Source organism: Rhopalosiphum padi, chromosome 1 (assembly GCF_020882245.1).
Source record: "Rhopalosiphum padi isolate XX-2018 chromosome 1, ASM2088224v1, whole genome shotgun sequence".
Lineage (NCBI taxonomy): Eukaryota > Metazoa > Arthropoda > Insecta > Hemiptera > Aphididae > Rhopalosiphum > Rhopalosiphum padi.
Genome location: NC_083597.1, coordinates 35,887,481 through 35,901,442, shown reverse-complemented (window position 1 = coordinate 35,901,442; position 13,962 = coordinate 35,887,481).

Genomic DNA, 13,962 nt, shown 5'->3' with positions numbered 1-13,962 from the left:
GGTTTACATATAATTTGATGTAGTACTGCTGAACGCTACTATAGAAGTTCCTATAAATTACCAATATTTTCAGTTTAATGTTTGATGTTTAAATTTAATTGCATATAATTATTAAAAAAAAATAATAATAATAATAATAATAATATCCTATATCAAAAAAAAATTCAGAAATTTGTGATACCATATGAAAAAAAAATATGAATAACTTTACTGCTTTTTTGTTGTAAAATTATATCAATTTGGTATAAACAATAAATAATAGGTTGTATTACAACTATAAATTTTACATTTTTCTACTCATATAAAACAACATTAATTTCAATGGACAAACAATTTGACCTAGAAAATGTGTGTTTTTTAAACTAACCGTCAGTAATTTATTTCATTTAGAAAAAATATTATGCATATAATTTATAATTTCTTGATAAAGTTTCGCAATCGACTAGCTATATTAGTTTTTAAAACTTGATTAAAGCATATATGTGGACATTTACTGGTTTTTTGGAGGGGGTGCGTGCTAGTATTATTCAAAGTAAAGTGTTTGTTATTATCAATGGACGTTAAAAAGATATATATCAGGAATGGGTAACTGGCACGGCGGTCCGCGCACCTTTTTTATCTGATCCGTAGTGCTACATTTTAAAATTACTTTATAGAATTTTAGTGTTAATCAATATTTTATTTATTATGTTTTTTAGGTAAACATTAAAAAATGTTGTAAATCTAAAAAGTAATTGTAAATTGTAAATTTAATTATTAATTTTATTTTAAATTTATCTTTTTTTTGCTTCTTACACTCTTTGGTCCATTAGATTTTAAAGTTCTAAAAATTGATTTTATAGTAACATTGAGTTACCTTTCCCTGGTATATTTTAATATTTATTAGTACATACGATATTATTCAGATGTGATATTGAAATTTATGGTGGGTTAAGCAACCTGGAGCTCTCAATTGTGCAAGACTTGACTTGGCGTAGTATATATAATATATATGATACTGTTATATAAAATATCAGTTAGTAAGTAAGTTTAAAACTAATAGTATTGTACTGGATTGATGGGACTTATAAACATACCTGTAACACAGATGGTTATTGACATTTTAATGAAAAATAAAACAATTGAAAGTAAATAAACGTGTGTCATTTGTGTGTGTATAATTAATTGTTTCCATTATCTGGTTTTCTTATAAAGATTTATTATTGTTACCAATCTCTATATGATGAAGTATTGATAATCAATTTATGCATAAATACTGATAAGCTGACGAATTGTTGTTGGGTGTAATGTTACTTATTATACCTATAGTATTTAAGATTTCACTATATTCATGTCGCTCACCCAAACAAAAACTTGTACTATTACTACTAGTTTTAGGCTAATAGGCTTACAGTTATCCTTATTATCTAGTAGTTTTGTTACATATATACTATATCACCAGGGCTCATAACTTATAGCTCTAAAATAGGTTGTTATAAGCGCTTAAATATGCACTACAAATACTAAAATATGCGAAAAAAAACATTTGTATAAAAAAATTGTCAAGCTTTCGTTATTAAAAAAAAAAAATGGTTTCCTTATCGATGGGATTACCAGTTTCGGAAGTACACTCTCCCTACGTTATGCGTCACCTAAACTCGTATAGTTATTAATTATTATATATAGTTTCTTCTTTTAATATTATATAACATATATAATAATATTATAAGAAGAAAAAATAATTAATATGAATTAATTATTAATATTTTTATTTATTTAATCTTAATTTCATTTAATGAAATACTGGGCCCCACTGAGAATACTCGTGTGGGGGCCCAAATATAATAATAGTTAATACGACTATAATTACTTTTTATTATCAAGAAAAATTGTTTTAAGGCTATGGAATTAAAAAAAAGAAAATAAATAATAAATATACAAAAATAATGTCGGGAAAATAAAAAAATCAAAATAGCACTTATACTTCGAAATATGGAAAAATATGCAACATAAATTTTCGTATTCAGCGACTTGGTTATCTGAAACAAATGTATAGCTCACTTAGGTATCTCTAGAACCTCTCAAATAAAAATATGCAAACGCTATAAGTTATGAGCAATGTTTATCATTTTTGAAGTAAATTGCTTATCCCTACGAACACGAGTTTGTGTGTTTACCTGGAAAAACTTTCCTGTACACGCGTCAATCACAACTGCAGAAGACGTAAAATATTTAAACTTTAAAGCATTGCGCTTAAAAAAATTGTGTTAGACTTTAGACTTTTAACGTAAAATTCAAATGAGTATATGTATATCACGCATAACGGTATTTTATCCAAATAGACACCACAACGCCACAATAACGTCGTCCGTTGGAAAATCCAGAAAATAATTATAAGTACGCAAATCCTATATATATATGCGAGTGAGATGTATTACGATCGAAAATTATTATTGCCAGCGCGTTTTGTACACGAGGTCATAATAATCATTGACGTTTTATAATAAAAATTCGCGTATGCGCAGTCATCGTGCAGCAGCAATGTGTTGACTATCACGGCCGCGATTTTGCGTGTGTGACGTTAATCGGCAGCGCACGTCCAAAAACGAATAATGAAAAAAAAAAAATAATAAATAAAAATCACGAAAACCACCCTGTCGGCGATTTAGGTGGAGATAGGTGGAGTGTGGAATATAACCGCGGCCGCGTCGAACAATGCCGATTTAAATTGCGGGTATTATATTATATTGTGCTATTATTGTTATTATTTTTATTATAATAATTGTTGTTGCTGGTGGACTTGCGGTGTGCAATATTCGCGGCGCACACGATGATTTCGACGACGACGACGACGACGGCGATGATGATAATAATAATAATATACGCTCTCCGCGGTTAAAACATATTAATATTATATGCGGCGAGAGGATCGGTGCAATTTACTCGCCCGTAGTATATATCACATGCACGCCGGGCCACGCTCATTATCCACGCCGACGGGTCGGCATAAAGGACGTGTAATGATGAATTATGAGCTACCCGAAATACAAAACCGTCCGATTAATTTAAATGACAATAATAATAATGATGATAATAATAAAAGTAATGCATATATATACACGCTTGCGGATTATTAGAAACGTTTTTGCTTACATTTTTTTTATATATATATACGCGTCGTGTACCGGGTGACGTCTTAACTGCAAAACGAATAAATACCAAAATCGTATACGGTGGTATATTATAATAATATATTGTACATGCGTAACGATGTAATTTATATACACGGCGAGTTAAACCTATTAAAACGGAAAAAGGCCAAAGAGTTATTGCGCCGACAGCCGTGGAAAATCCGCCGGATTCGATCGAGGGGGACCCTATTCGTTGTAATAATATCGCCGTCTCGAGGTTTTTCGCGAAGGCCAGGTGTCGGCGGCGGCGGGCTTTTCTTGGCATAATAATATTAACGTTACATGCAAGACGACAGACGGTAAGCCACCGCCACAAACCGTTTGCTTGTTGTACATTAAGACGTATTGGTATATTATATAGGTACAGCCAATCACAAAAACCATTCCGCTTCTCAGTTCTTGTGCCTATAGATTTTGATATTTTTACGATATTGCGAATGTTGCGATATAATAATATATATTTAGGTAGGTATCGCATAATTGTACTGGAAAACATCCTACGACGTGCACATTGCGAAACATAATATATTATATTCGGTGTCACTATTTTCAAAAAAAAAAAAAATATATCTATAATTTAAAAAAACCTCCGATGTGTTAAAAAATATATTATGTTTAATAAAAAGGCAAGCAACGAATCTTTATATTTAGTAAACGCTAAATTATAAAAATACATTCCACCTATGTGTTATAATTTTTAAATTATATTTAATAAATCATAAATATTGTAGATAGACAGTGCAATTTATTTTATACACCTTATATCTGTTGTTTAAATATTATTATAGGTTTAGTGAAATGTGTGGATATCGAACAGTATCGATAATAATAGCGACACGAGATATTTATGTGTACAATTTTAAAGTTATATAATATATTGTATTGCCACATTGGAGGTTTATTAGTTTTAAATGTTTCTTTGAAAATGTTACATATTATAGAAGACTTTTTTTTAATGATAGTGTATTTAATAAACGATTTATAGCATAAGGTAGCACATATGAATTTGTATTTATTATTATTATTAAACAAGTGTTTTTTCTGCATGAAAATTATATTTATAAATGTATCAAATACACGATTTTGTAAAAAAAAATTGACCAATCACGTTTTGAGTGAAAAGAGAACAAATTTGTACGTTTACAATTATTCGTGTCAAGAACAGAAAATCGTTAAATGTACAAGCATTTTTTATAAAAATGCTATTCTGTTTTATTCGAGCTACAATAGAGCTGTACCTAGTAGTCAAAGGATTTATTTAAGTGTTTTCGAGGGCATCTTGTTGTTCAGATCAAAACGGCGTTTAGCCAAAAGAATAAAAATGTGACGAAATTATGATATTATAGAGTGGCCTATAATACTATTTAATGGGATAGGTGATATTAAAAAAAAAAAAAAATTGATAAAAGACATTATTTGATGTAAGTATAGGAACTTTTTTGCACTCGATTTACCTAAGTACATTAATACGATTATTAATTTTGAAGGAGTAAACAAGATTTGGTCGTGGTTACTACAAAGCTGTTGATGTGTGCTGACACAAGTGCCCATTATTCATAGAAGCGCTAAAAGGAAAAGTGAAAATGCCACCAAACCTATTTTGGTAGATTAAATATAAATCCTATTCACACATTGCAGATGTCATCGAGAGATATTTTGGGAAAGTATAGATGAAAAATTTACGACGATGAATGTGTATGATAATTAACATTATAATATATATTATTAATGAGTACGATAAATTATCTATTTTATGTCCGGTTAAAAGTTACCGGGCGAGTTTACGTAATTTTATAATATTTTGTTATTATTTTATTAATTTCTAATCCGGTCGATCTGATAGACTAACATTTAGTAAATAATAACTTAACGAACTACGCGTGTGAAATGATAGTAAATTTTGACATTCAAATAAAGTACCTAGTGTACAAAATGGTATTTACGAGATAGTTGGACTTTTTTGTGCTCTGTCTGTACGATAAAATCCGAAACAAATATTTATAACTTACGAGCATAATATATTATTATAATTAAACCCACAAAAAATGCAAGACAACTGGTATAGCATTATATACTATACGAATTTATTATTATAATAATATAAGCAATTTCTTCTCCGAAAGAGCAGACGACGTAGTATAAACGTGTTTACAGACATGCGTCTAAGTCCTAAATTCTTGTGAGTTGTGAGCGAATTAGTGAATTGTACAATGAATTCGGTTCAATATCATCACATTGATGCAGGTCATATAATAATATATTTATTCAATAAAGATTTTTTTTTAAAATAATTATAACCTGTACCTATTGTTATACTTATAAATTTGATGAGAATAAAATACATTATTCATGTGACAGAAAAACAAAATAATAAGTCTGAATAACAATAAAATTGTATTGTTGATTTCACTCAAACATTGGGTATTCTATTTTTTTATAATAACATAATATAATATGCACAATAATGAATAAGTCATCAATTTTGTCTTAAAACAAAATAAAACAATGGTAATAATCTGTTGTTTAAGGATTATCTGGAAACTTTTTAATTAACATTTGTTTGACAAATTATTCGTTTTATAATTATATAATTATGTTTATATTGCTCTGATTTTGAGAAAAACTAAAAATCATTATATCGAAAGAAGAGTTTATAAAATGGATTTTATAAATATCTAAAACACACTGGAAGGTAAATTTAACATAAATCACATTTATTTATGATGATTTAGTATGCTATTTGGTTTATCTTTTTTAATTCCAATAAACGTTAGTATTTTTTAAATCATTAATCTCATTAGACGAAATTCGTCACGCGAACTGTGTCGTCGTCGTTTTAAAATATAATATTATATATAAAGTAAAATCCTAAATTTGTTTTCGTTAACGTTGAACGGTCTAACAAAGAATCACACGTATAGTATAGGTAGGTACTACAGCTAGCATCGTAAATGTCAAATTGAACAGGCGTAAAAACGTTTAGTTTTTTTCGACCGGAAATGCGAATGACACACGACCACTAACATACAGTTTTATTAAATACGTGAATCGCCTAATCCGTTTTTCGTCGTGTACGCTGTCCTTGAACCCGTTCATCGGTACAACAGGTAAATCGCGACTTGTAGGTATTATAATATAGCCAGCCGGGCGGTATAAGCTATAACGTCCCAGCGACGCGCAGCGTCATAACGAGAAAACAAATCGTCGCCGTCGTTTACTTTACGAATCCGGCCTTAACGAACGTAACATTTCGGGAACGCGTCGCTTATTTATTTATTTTTTTGTCAGTCGGTCCGGGTCCGCGATCCGGGTGCCGGTGAATTTTAATTTTCGGAATAATGTCTCACAATAAATCAAATACCCGCGCCGTTCGCATAATTACGCACCGCAGAAGACTGCTAGAGACCGAACGAAACCGTAGATAATGTTATCGAGTGCGGAACGAATGTTTTGAGTGTGTTGGTGGAAAAAATACACACGCACGCACATGATAATATGTAATATGACTAATGTATGAGCAGGAAGACGTTCGATTTAAACAATATCGTTGTCACCCTTTTCGGCGGTATCGGCGGCGGCACAACTGCCGTGTACAACAACCCCGTACACGTCGCCGTGTATTATGTGTATACCTATATAATATTATAATAATATATGCGTACACTCGTATTATGTTTATTATTATGCGTATCTTCCGCGTGTGATATATTGCTATCTCTCATCTGATCGGCCATTCTCTGCACGCCGTATATACCGGAAATCACCTTTTCGGCGGTATTTTTTTATTTTTTTCATTTCGTTTTATCAAGCGCCAGACAACGGGTTTGAAGCCCTTTTCTCGAAAAGACGAAGAGAAATATTATTATTATTGTCTGCAGCGATCGTCTGCGCCGGAGACGTTAATATTTTTTTTTTTTTTTTTTTTTAGTCTTGCCGACGGTCATCGCGCGCCAGTCTCGATTTCCCGTCAATGGAAAAACGTGACTGCGTTACTCAACGACGCCGCCGCCGCGGCCACGATAATTATTGTTTTATGCGTCGTAGTTTTGAAGTCGTTGATAAAGAGAAACATATAACATACATTATACTTTTACCTACAACTATATAATATTATATACGTCCGTGTACGGTGTACGTCGGTCTTGCGGGCAATGGCGCTGGCGATCTCGGGTGGGACGAGTTTGACGATCGGAGGAAAAAATATCGCTGTGACCGGAAACCGAGATCCGATCGGAAGGTTCATCCCAACATAATATTATATGAGATAATCTTCCGCAGCGCTGTCTGATTCTCCGATCTCGTTATCGCCGTGTAATCGAAACGCCTATACATAGTTACGTATATAATAGGTACAAGTATAATATATATGTATACAATATCCACGTGAATCATATTGTTATAAAGACATAATTTACTGCAGTTTCCTTTCGTCCGTATACTATGAATTGATTTTTTTTATTCTACATATTATCGTGCAATGACGCTAAGTCAATAATTATATGAAGATTTAATATTTTTTTATTAACTCTGCAATGGAAATGCACAATTATAAAGATTATATTATTGTTATCTAATAAGTGCCTATATAGACAATTAATAATAATAATTATAGCAGGAGGCAGAGCTATGCATTTTAAGCTCAATAATATCTTAAAATAAGCATTTGAAATTCTAAAACTCCAGCTTAAAATTTCAATAAATGTACTAAAATAGTATGCATTTAAAATGTTTAAAAGACGTCAAACTTTGTCATAACTTTATAAAATATAAGCAAAATCATGTCTTATTAAAAAGAAGAATAACCATATTTTCCCGTTTTAGGTGTCTATTTGCAAAGTTTTGTTGTTACACATTTAAGACTTTAAAATAAAAATAAAAATCAATAATATTAAATAAGGGAGAAAGTTGGTAACCGTTCCACTATTTACCTAATAAATGTATGTATAGTTGGTAAATCCTTTATTTAGCAAATCACTGTAATGTGAGTGTTATATTTGAATTAATTTATAAATCATTGTTTATAAAAATCGATTCTGAGCGAGGACGGATTCTGTCAACTTATAAAACCAAGATAAACAAACAATTATTTCAATGATGAAATATACAACTATAAAAATGTTTATATTTTTATTTCCCAATTATTTTAAAAAGTACTGAGAATTTTAAAACATGTAGACCTTCTAAAAGTACCAACTAGATCTAATTTATTACCGAAAACCTATATCAACTTCAGATTCTAATAAAATTTTCTACCAGAACAGTGTCACTGTCTTCGGACACAAAAATAAAAAAACAAGTTCAGAATCAAAATTACCAAAGACCAAGAGAGAAGTACAATGTAAAAATAAATAAAAACACTGTAAAATAAAAGTTTTAAAATTGAATTCAAATTTTATATTAAAAAAATATGTTGAGTTTTTTGCATTATACTAGTCTAAAAAAAAAAAAATTTGCAATAAATTCGCAACTCTGATAATAATTATTCGTTACGTTTTAACAGCGCTATAATTCAAATGTTCTAATGTAGCGTTGCATTCAATTAATTTTTTCAAGACAAGTGTATCTGAAGGTGTTAAAATTTATGCCATACTTAATGTATACGTAATAATGTACCTACACTCCATGTGTGTAATAAAGAGATACATACGTGATATTTATTTTTCATTAATAATTTATGCTAATGGATTTTTAATAATTTTTAATGTGTTTGAATTGCTATTATTATAAACTTAAAACACTTATTTTATTAAATATAATTAATCTTCGAAAAACAATAAATTTATCTCGGTTTATATAATAATAAAACAAAAGTACTGAAACATAGTAAAATCATTAAGATATAAGAATATTTTAAGAGCTTTAGAATAAAAAAAAAAAAAACATGATAGTATTATTGTTATAATCTTGATAATTTTATTAGGATAATTGATAAGTCATTGCCAATAGTTTGAATAATAAAACACAGATATTTGTAACAGAAAAGTATGTATTTTCATATATTTTGTATTTCGTAGGTATAGCTATAAATGTATAATAATTTTTTATTAAGTCTTCTACCATTATATAGCAGACTATTTTTTTTCAACAAATATTATACAAATGCTTTAAATTTATGTAATATGCAACATTATTTATTCCGATGACGTCGTATTTAATGTTGACTTATGGCTTCCCGTCAAATCAATACAAAATAATTCTTTTTTAAATAATAATAAATAATATTACAATAAAATATTGTGTAAGTATATGGTATAGCGAAACTATAAAAATCCTTGAATCTTAACGATTTCAATTAAAATTTATGCATCTATAAATCGCTTGATTTCAATATAGGTACCGTTTTCAGGTAAATAAAATATATAATATAGTGTGATCAGTTATGATATTATCGTATTAATATTGTGTTATACCGATGTAGCGTATTATAAAACGTTGAGAGATATTTTATGATTTTTTTTTTTTTTGTACTTAAAATTATTAATAAACCGTTTATGACTTAGGTATTAAATGCATTAATTACTTCAGTGATGTGTTTTGTACAGTCACTGTAAACGAGATGTAAGTTATATTATGCGAGCGAGAAAAACCATTTATAATATTATTTTATAGATATATGATTATTATTTTAAAACGATTTGTTTTGCTTCTTAACTAAAAATTATAATTTTTCTACGTTTGGTTCATTTGCATTGAGGTTTTCAGTGATTTTGCATAATGATTAAACACAAATTATTTTATGTAAAGTTAGGTAGGTACGCAGTAATTGTTTTTTTATTATTATATATAATATAATCCTTATATTTTTTCAACTTGGTTCAATTAAGACATTTTAGTGTTTTGTAATTATTAGTTTCATTCTTGAACAAGCAATTTATTGTTTATTATTTTATTTTTAGTAATGTAATCGTTACACGAGATCTCAAAATGAAGAACACTCGGATGATTAAACCTTGTCTAATTTTTATTTTCCAAAACGAGTTTTACAATGTATTTATACATATATACTTATATTTATATGTTATTTCTCGTTTTTTAGTTTCATATCTGATTAAGATATTTAACTCAAATTCACGAGTAGGTACCATTGTAAAGGTATATAAGACAACAGGGCCATTTCCACTGACCTGGGAAAACGACATAAACAGGATGAAATAAATTAAGCGTTAGAATTAATATAGGTACGTTCGTTTCGAACAGTAGACCTAGACAATCGAACGGTCGTAAAATATGAACACATTTAACGAATTATTTTATATTTGTACAATACAATAAAAATTTGAATCATTTTTTTTTTTTTTTCTATTGAATTGTTTTATTATGACGTAAAGTTGCTATATCGACTATATCCGATCTAGTCTATAAAAACTATGTCAATATTTTGCAAATTAATTGTAAATTAGTTTTTAGGATTTTCAAATCAACATTTTTTTGATCCGATCTGACAAAGATGGTGGCTACGAGTGAAGTTTACCTCATGTGTTATGGTTTTTAGGTTATAACATTTAAATTACTTATGTGCAAAATCTAAAAATTCAATTTACAATTGTTTGCAAAACATTGAGATATTTTTTGAATCGATTACGAGGATAGACGAGGAGAGGGAACTTTACTGGCATCGTTTTAGACGCATTATGGTTTGCTAATTATAATAATCGGCAGCGGTGGCGGCGGCGGCGGCGACGACGACGACCTTTACAATTGACGGTTTTCGTTGTCGTAGACGTTCAGGTCCGGTACAGGAAGAGAGTGAGAGAGGAGAGAAAGAGACGAACAAGTCGAGTTCAGAATAATAATAATAATATTTAATGTTATACGGGCGGCGATGTTCGTAATAATAATAAAAATAATATGTTATTATATTATATTATTATTATTAAACGCGAGACATAATATTTTTCGCAGTCCGCCAAAACGGACGCGGCGCAGACACGCGTCGTCCGCGCTCATATAAACTCGATCGTTTTATGATGTCCACCGTCGAGTGCGTCACGGGTATCGTATTACCCGTTCGACGACGACAACTACGCGTGCTCGTCTCCTCCGGCTCGTGCCCACTGCCCGTGTACGCATATATATAGTATTATATTATAACACACGACACCGCAGTCGCATATTATCGTACACCACGTCGCGCGTACGTACATAATAATAATAATAACAATATAATATTATTGTAACAATGTTATTATCGTCGTGTTTTTTTTTGTATATTACTATCCTCTCGGACAAGCGCGCTGCCCCGTCGTCGTCGCGACGCCGACGACGACCGCTGTGCGTGAATTACAACTCAATCCGATGGATAACGCGCTGCACAGGCCATAATATTATAGCACACGCGTATAATATGTATATATTATTATTATGCACAACAATAATAACATATATTATGTGTACGGTCATATATATATATAGTTACTGTGTACCTATATATGCGCGAACCGATATTGTGTAATATATATTTTAATCGTCGTCGGCTGTGCTCGGGCAGCGACGACGATATTATATTATTGTAAGACAACTACATCCGCCGCCGCCGCCGTCATCGCACAATATTACAATATTATAAATACAAATATAAACATGTGTGTGTGTGTGTGTGTGTGTGTGTGTGCAACAGGCGTCTTTCGAAAACGCGCGCGTCTACACGAGCGCCAGCGCATAGTATTATATTTCGTCGATTTTACGATGACGCGACCTCCGTCGAACGCGCGCGACCATATAGAAATATGAAATGGTATCGTACTAGTTTCGTGTGTGTATATAGGTACGCCGGACAGCCATCGAAAGCCCGACACGAATCCTCCGTCGTATATTATGACGGAGAGCGTTTTCCCCAGTCCCCTTCCCGCCACGCCGTAATACTATACTGGTTTGCCATGTGCATAATATGTACACGCTGCACGCGGTATATATATAAACTATATTATAATCGTTTGTGCGTACACATTATATACATATACTACCACGTAATAAATATATTATTATATTATTCGAAATATTATATAGAAAGCTGCATGGGGTCCGAATTCGGTTTCCTGCAGCGTGCTTAAAGTTTCGAACTCGATGTGTACAGCCTTGCTGCGCGGGAGACAAATCGCCGTTCTTCCGGATAACAAATTTCGTTTGAATATTATATTTTTTCACAGGTGGTTTGCGCACCGTTAATTTGGACGCTGCAAGTTTCACCCGCGAAGCGCATTTCCATCCAACAATATTATAGTGATCGGTTGTGCACGCGGCTTCTCGTATCAGTGATTAATAGAACTCAAAAAGTTGTTTAATTTGCATGTCTTTTTTGTGAGAAAATTTTTAGAGATTTATTGCCAAGTATGAGTATTATAAGTCTACGATAAAATCATTAAAAGTTTTATATTTTATCGTATTTAGTGATATTTCATGAGCAAACATAATATTATAGCTAGATACCATTCCATATCAGTATATAATTCATATTAAGATATTCTTAATATTTAATTAAATCTAGTTTTATTGTTTGAAATTTATCCCATCAGACTATATGACTATTTATTAGTAAACTATTTACAACGAGAAATATAAACATTAAACCTATGTAATTAAAACATATTTATTATTCAGAGATTATTTTAATCTCGCTTGTTTTATACATTTGAAAATATAATATAGTAAATACTAAATAAGATGACGTATAAGTACATAATTGGCTATTGAAATGAGATTTTGTATTTTAAAATATGTTTTTGTCAAGATAATGAGTTCTAAGTATAAACATAATTTTTTTCACCCATATATTATTATTTATATTTAGCGTATAGCATACAGTTATCTATAACCGTGCATCAGTTAATTTCCATACTCGAATGAATCAACAGGCAATAGTTATTATTTTACTGTGCAAATATTAAAATGGATAATCGGGTTTATCGCTTATATAGTGTAAGCCCTATACTCAGACGAGACACGCACGAATTTATTAATTTTTTTTTATACGATTCAAGTGATTCTACAAGTACACCCCCTTCGAGCCGTCGTATATAATATCATCTCGTTGCACGTGTGCGTATTCACTCTAGTCGAATCGACAAAACTAATGTCTACTACACGCTGCAATAAATCTATATTTCAATATTATTATTAATTTAATAACAATACGAAATGCACGACGCGTGCTTCTTATACCGTAAAAAACGCACTTATGGTGCACACTTCACCACGCTCGCGGATTCGACCAGAAAAACAACGCATCGCATACCTACATTATTATTATTACTGTTATGAGATAAATAAATTGCAGCAGTATTATGCAGGTATATACAAGTGCGCAATCCGCTCTGCGATACGAGCAGAATCTATCGACGGAATCGCGATCGCAGAACGCATTCTTTTCGTGCGAGAATCGTGTGCTCCGTGACCCCTAGTGTGCGGATCGATAATAATATAATATATTATTTTCCGTAAAAATTTACGCCACCGCGTAATCCGACCTTTTTGATAGTGTTATGGGTCGCCCCCATCACACGCACTGGTTGCGCACACACATAATATATTATATATATATATGTAGGTACGCCTGTAATAGTGGTACCTATATAAGAGGACGCTCGGCCATCGCGAGGCTCATTAGACAAACGGAGAATGAAAAAAAAAGAAAAAAAAAATGCGAAAAGGAAAACGGCTGCACGAGATGTATTTTATTGGATCGCGGGCGCGGGTGCGGCTGTTATCGCGAGCGTCCATTAACGGCGTCGTCGACCGACTCCTCTGCCGCGTCGTATCGGAAACGATCTGAACTCGTCCCGGGAGCGTACTTGCG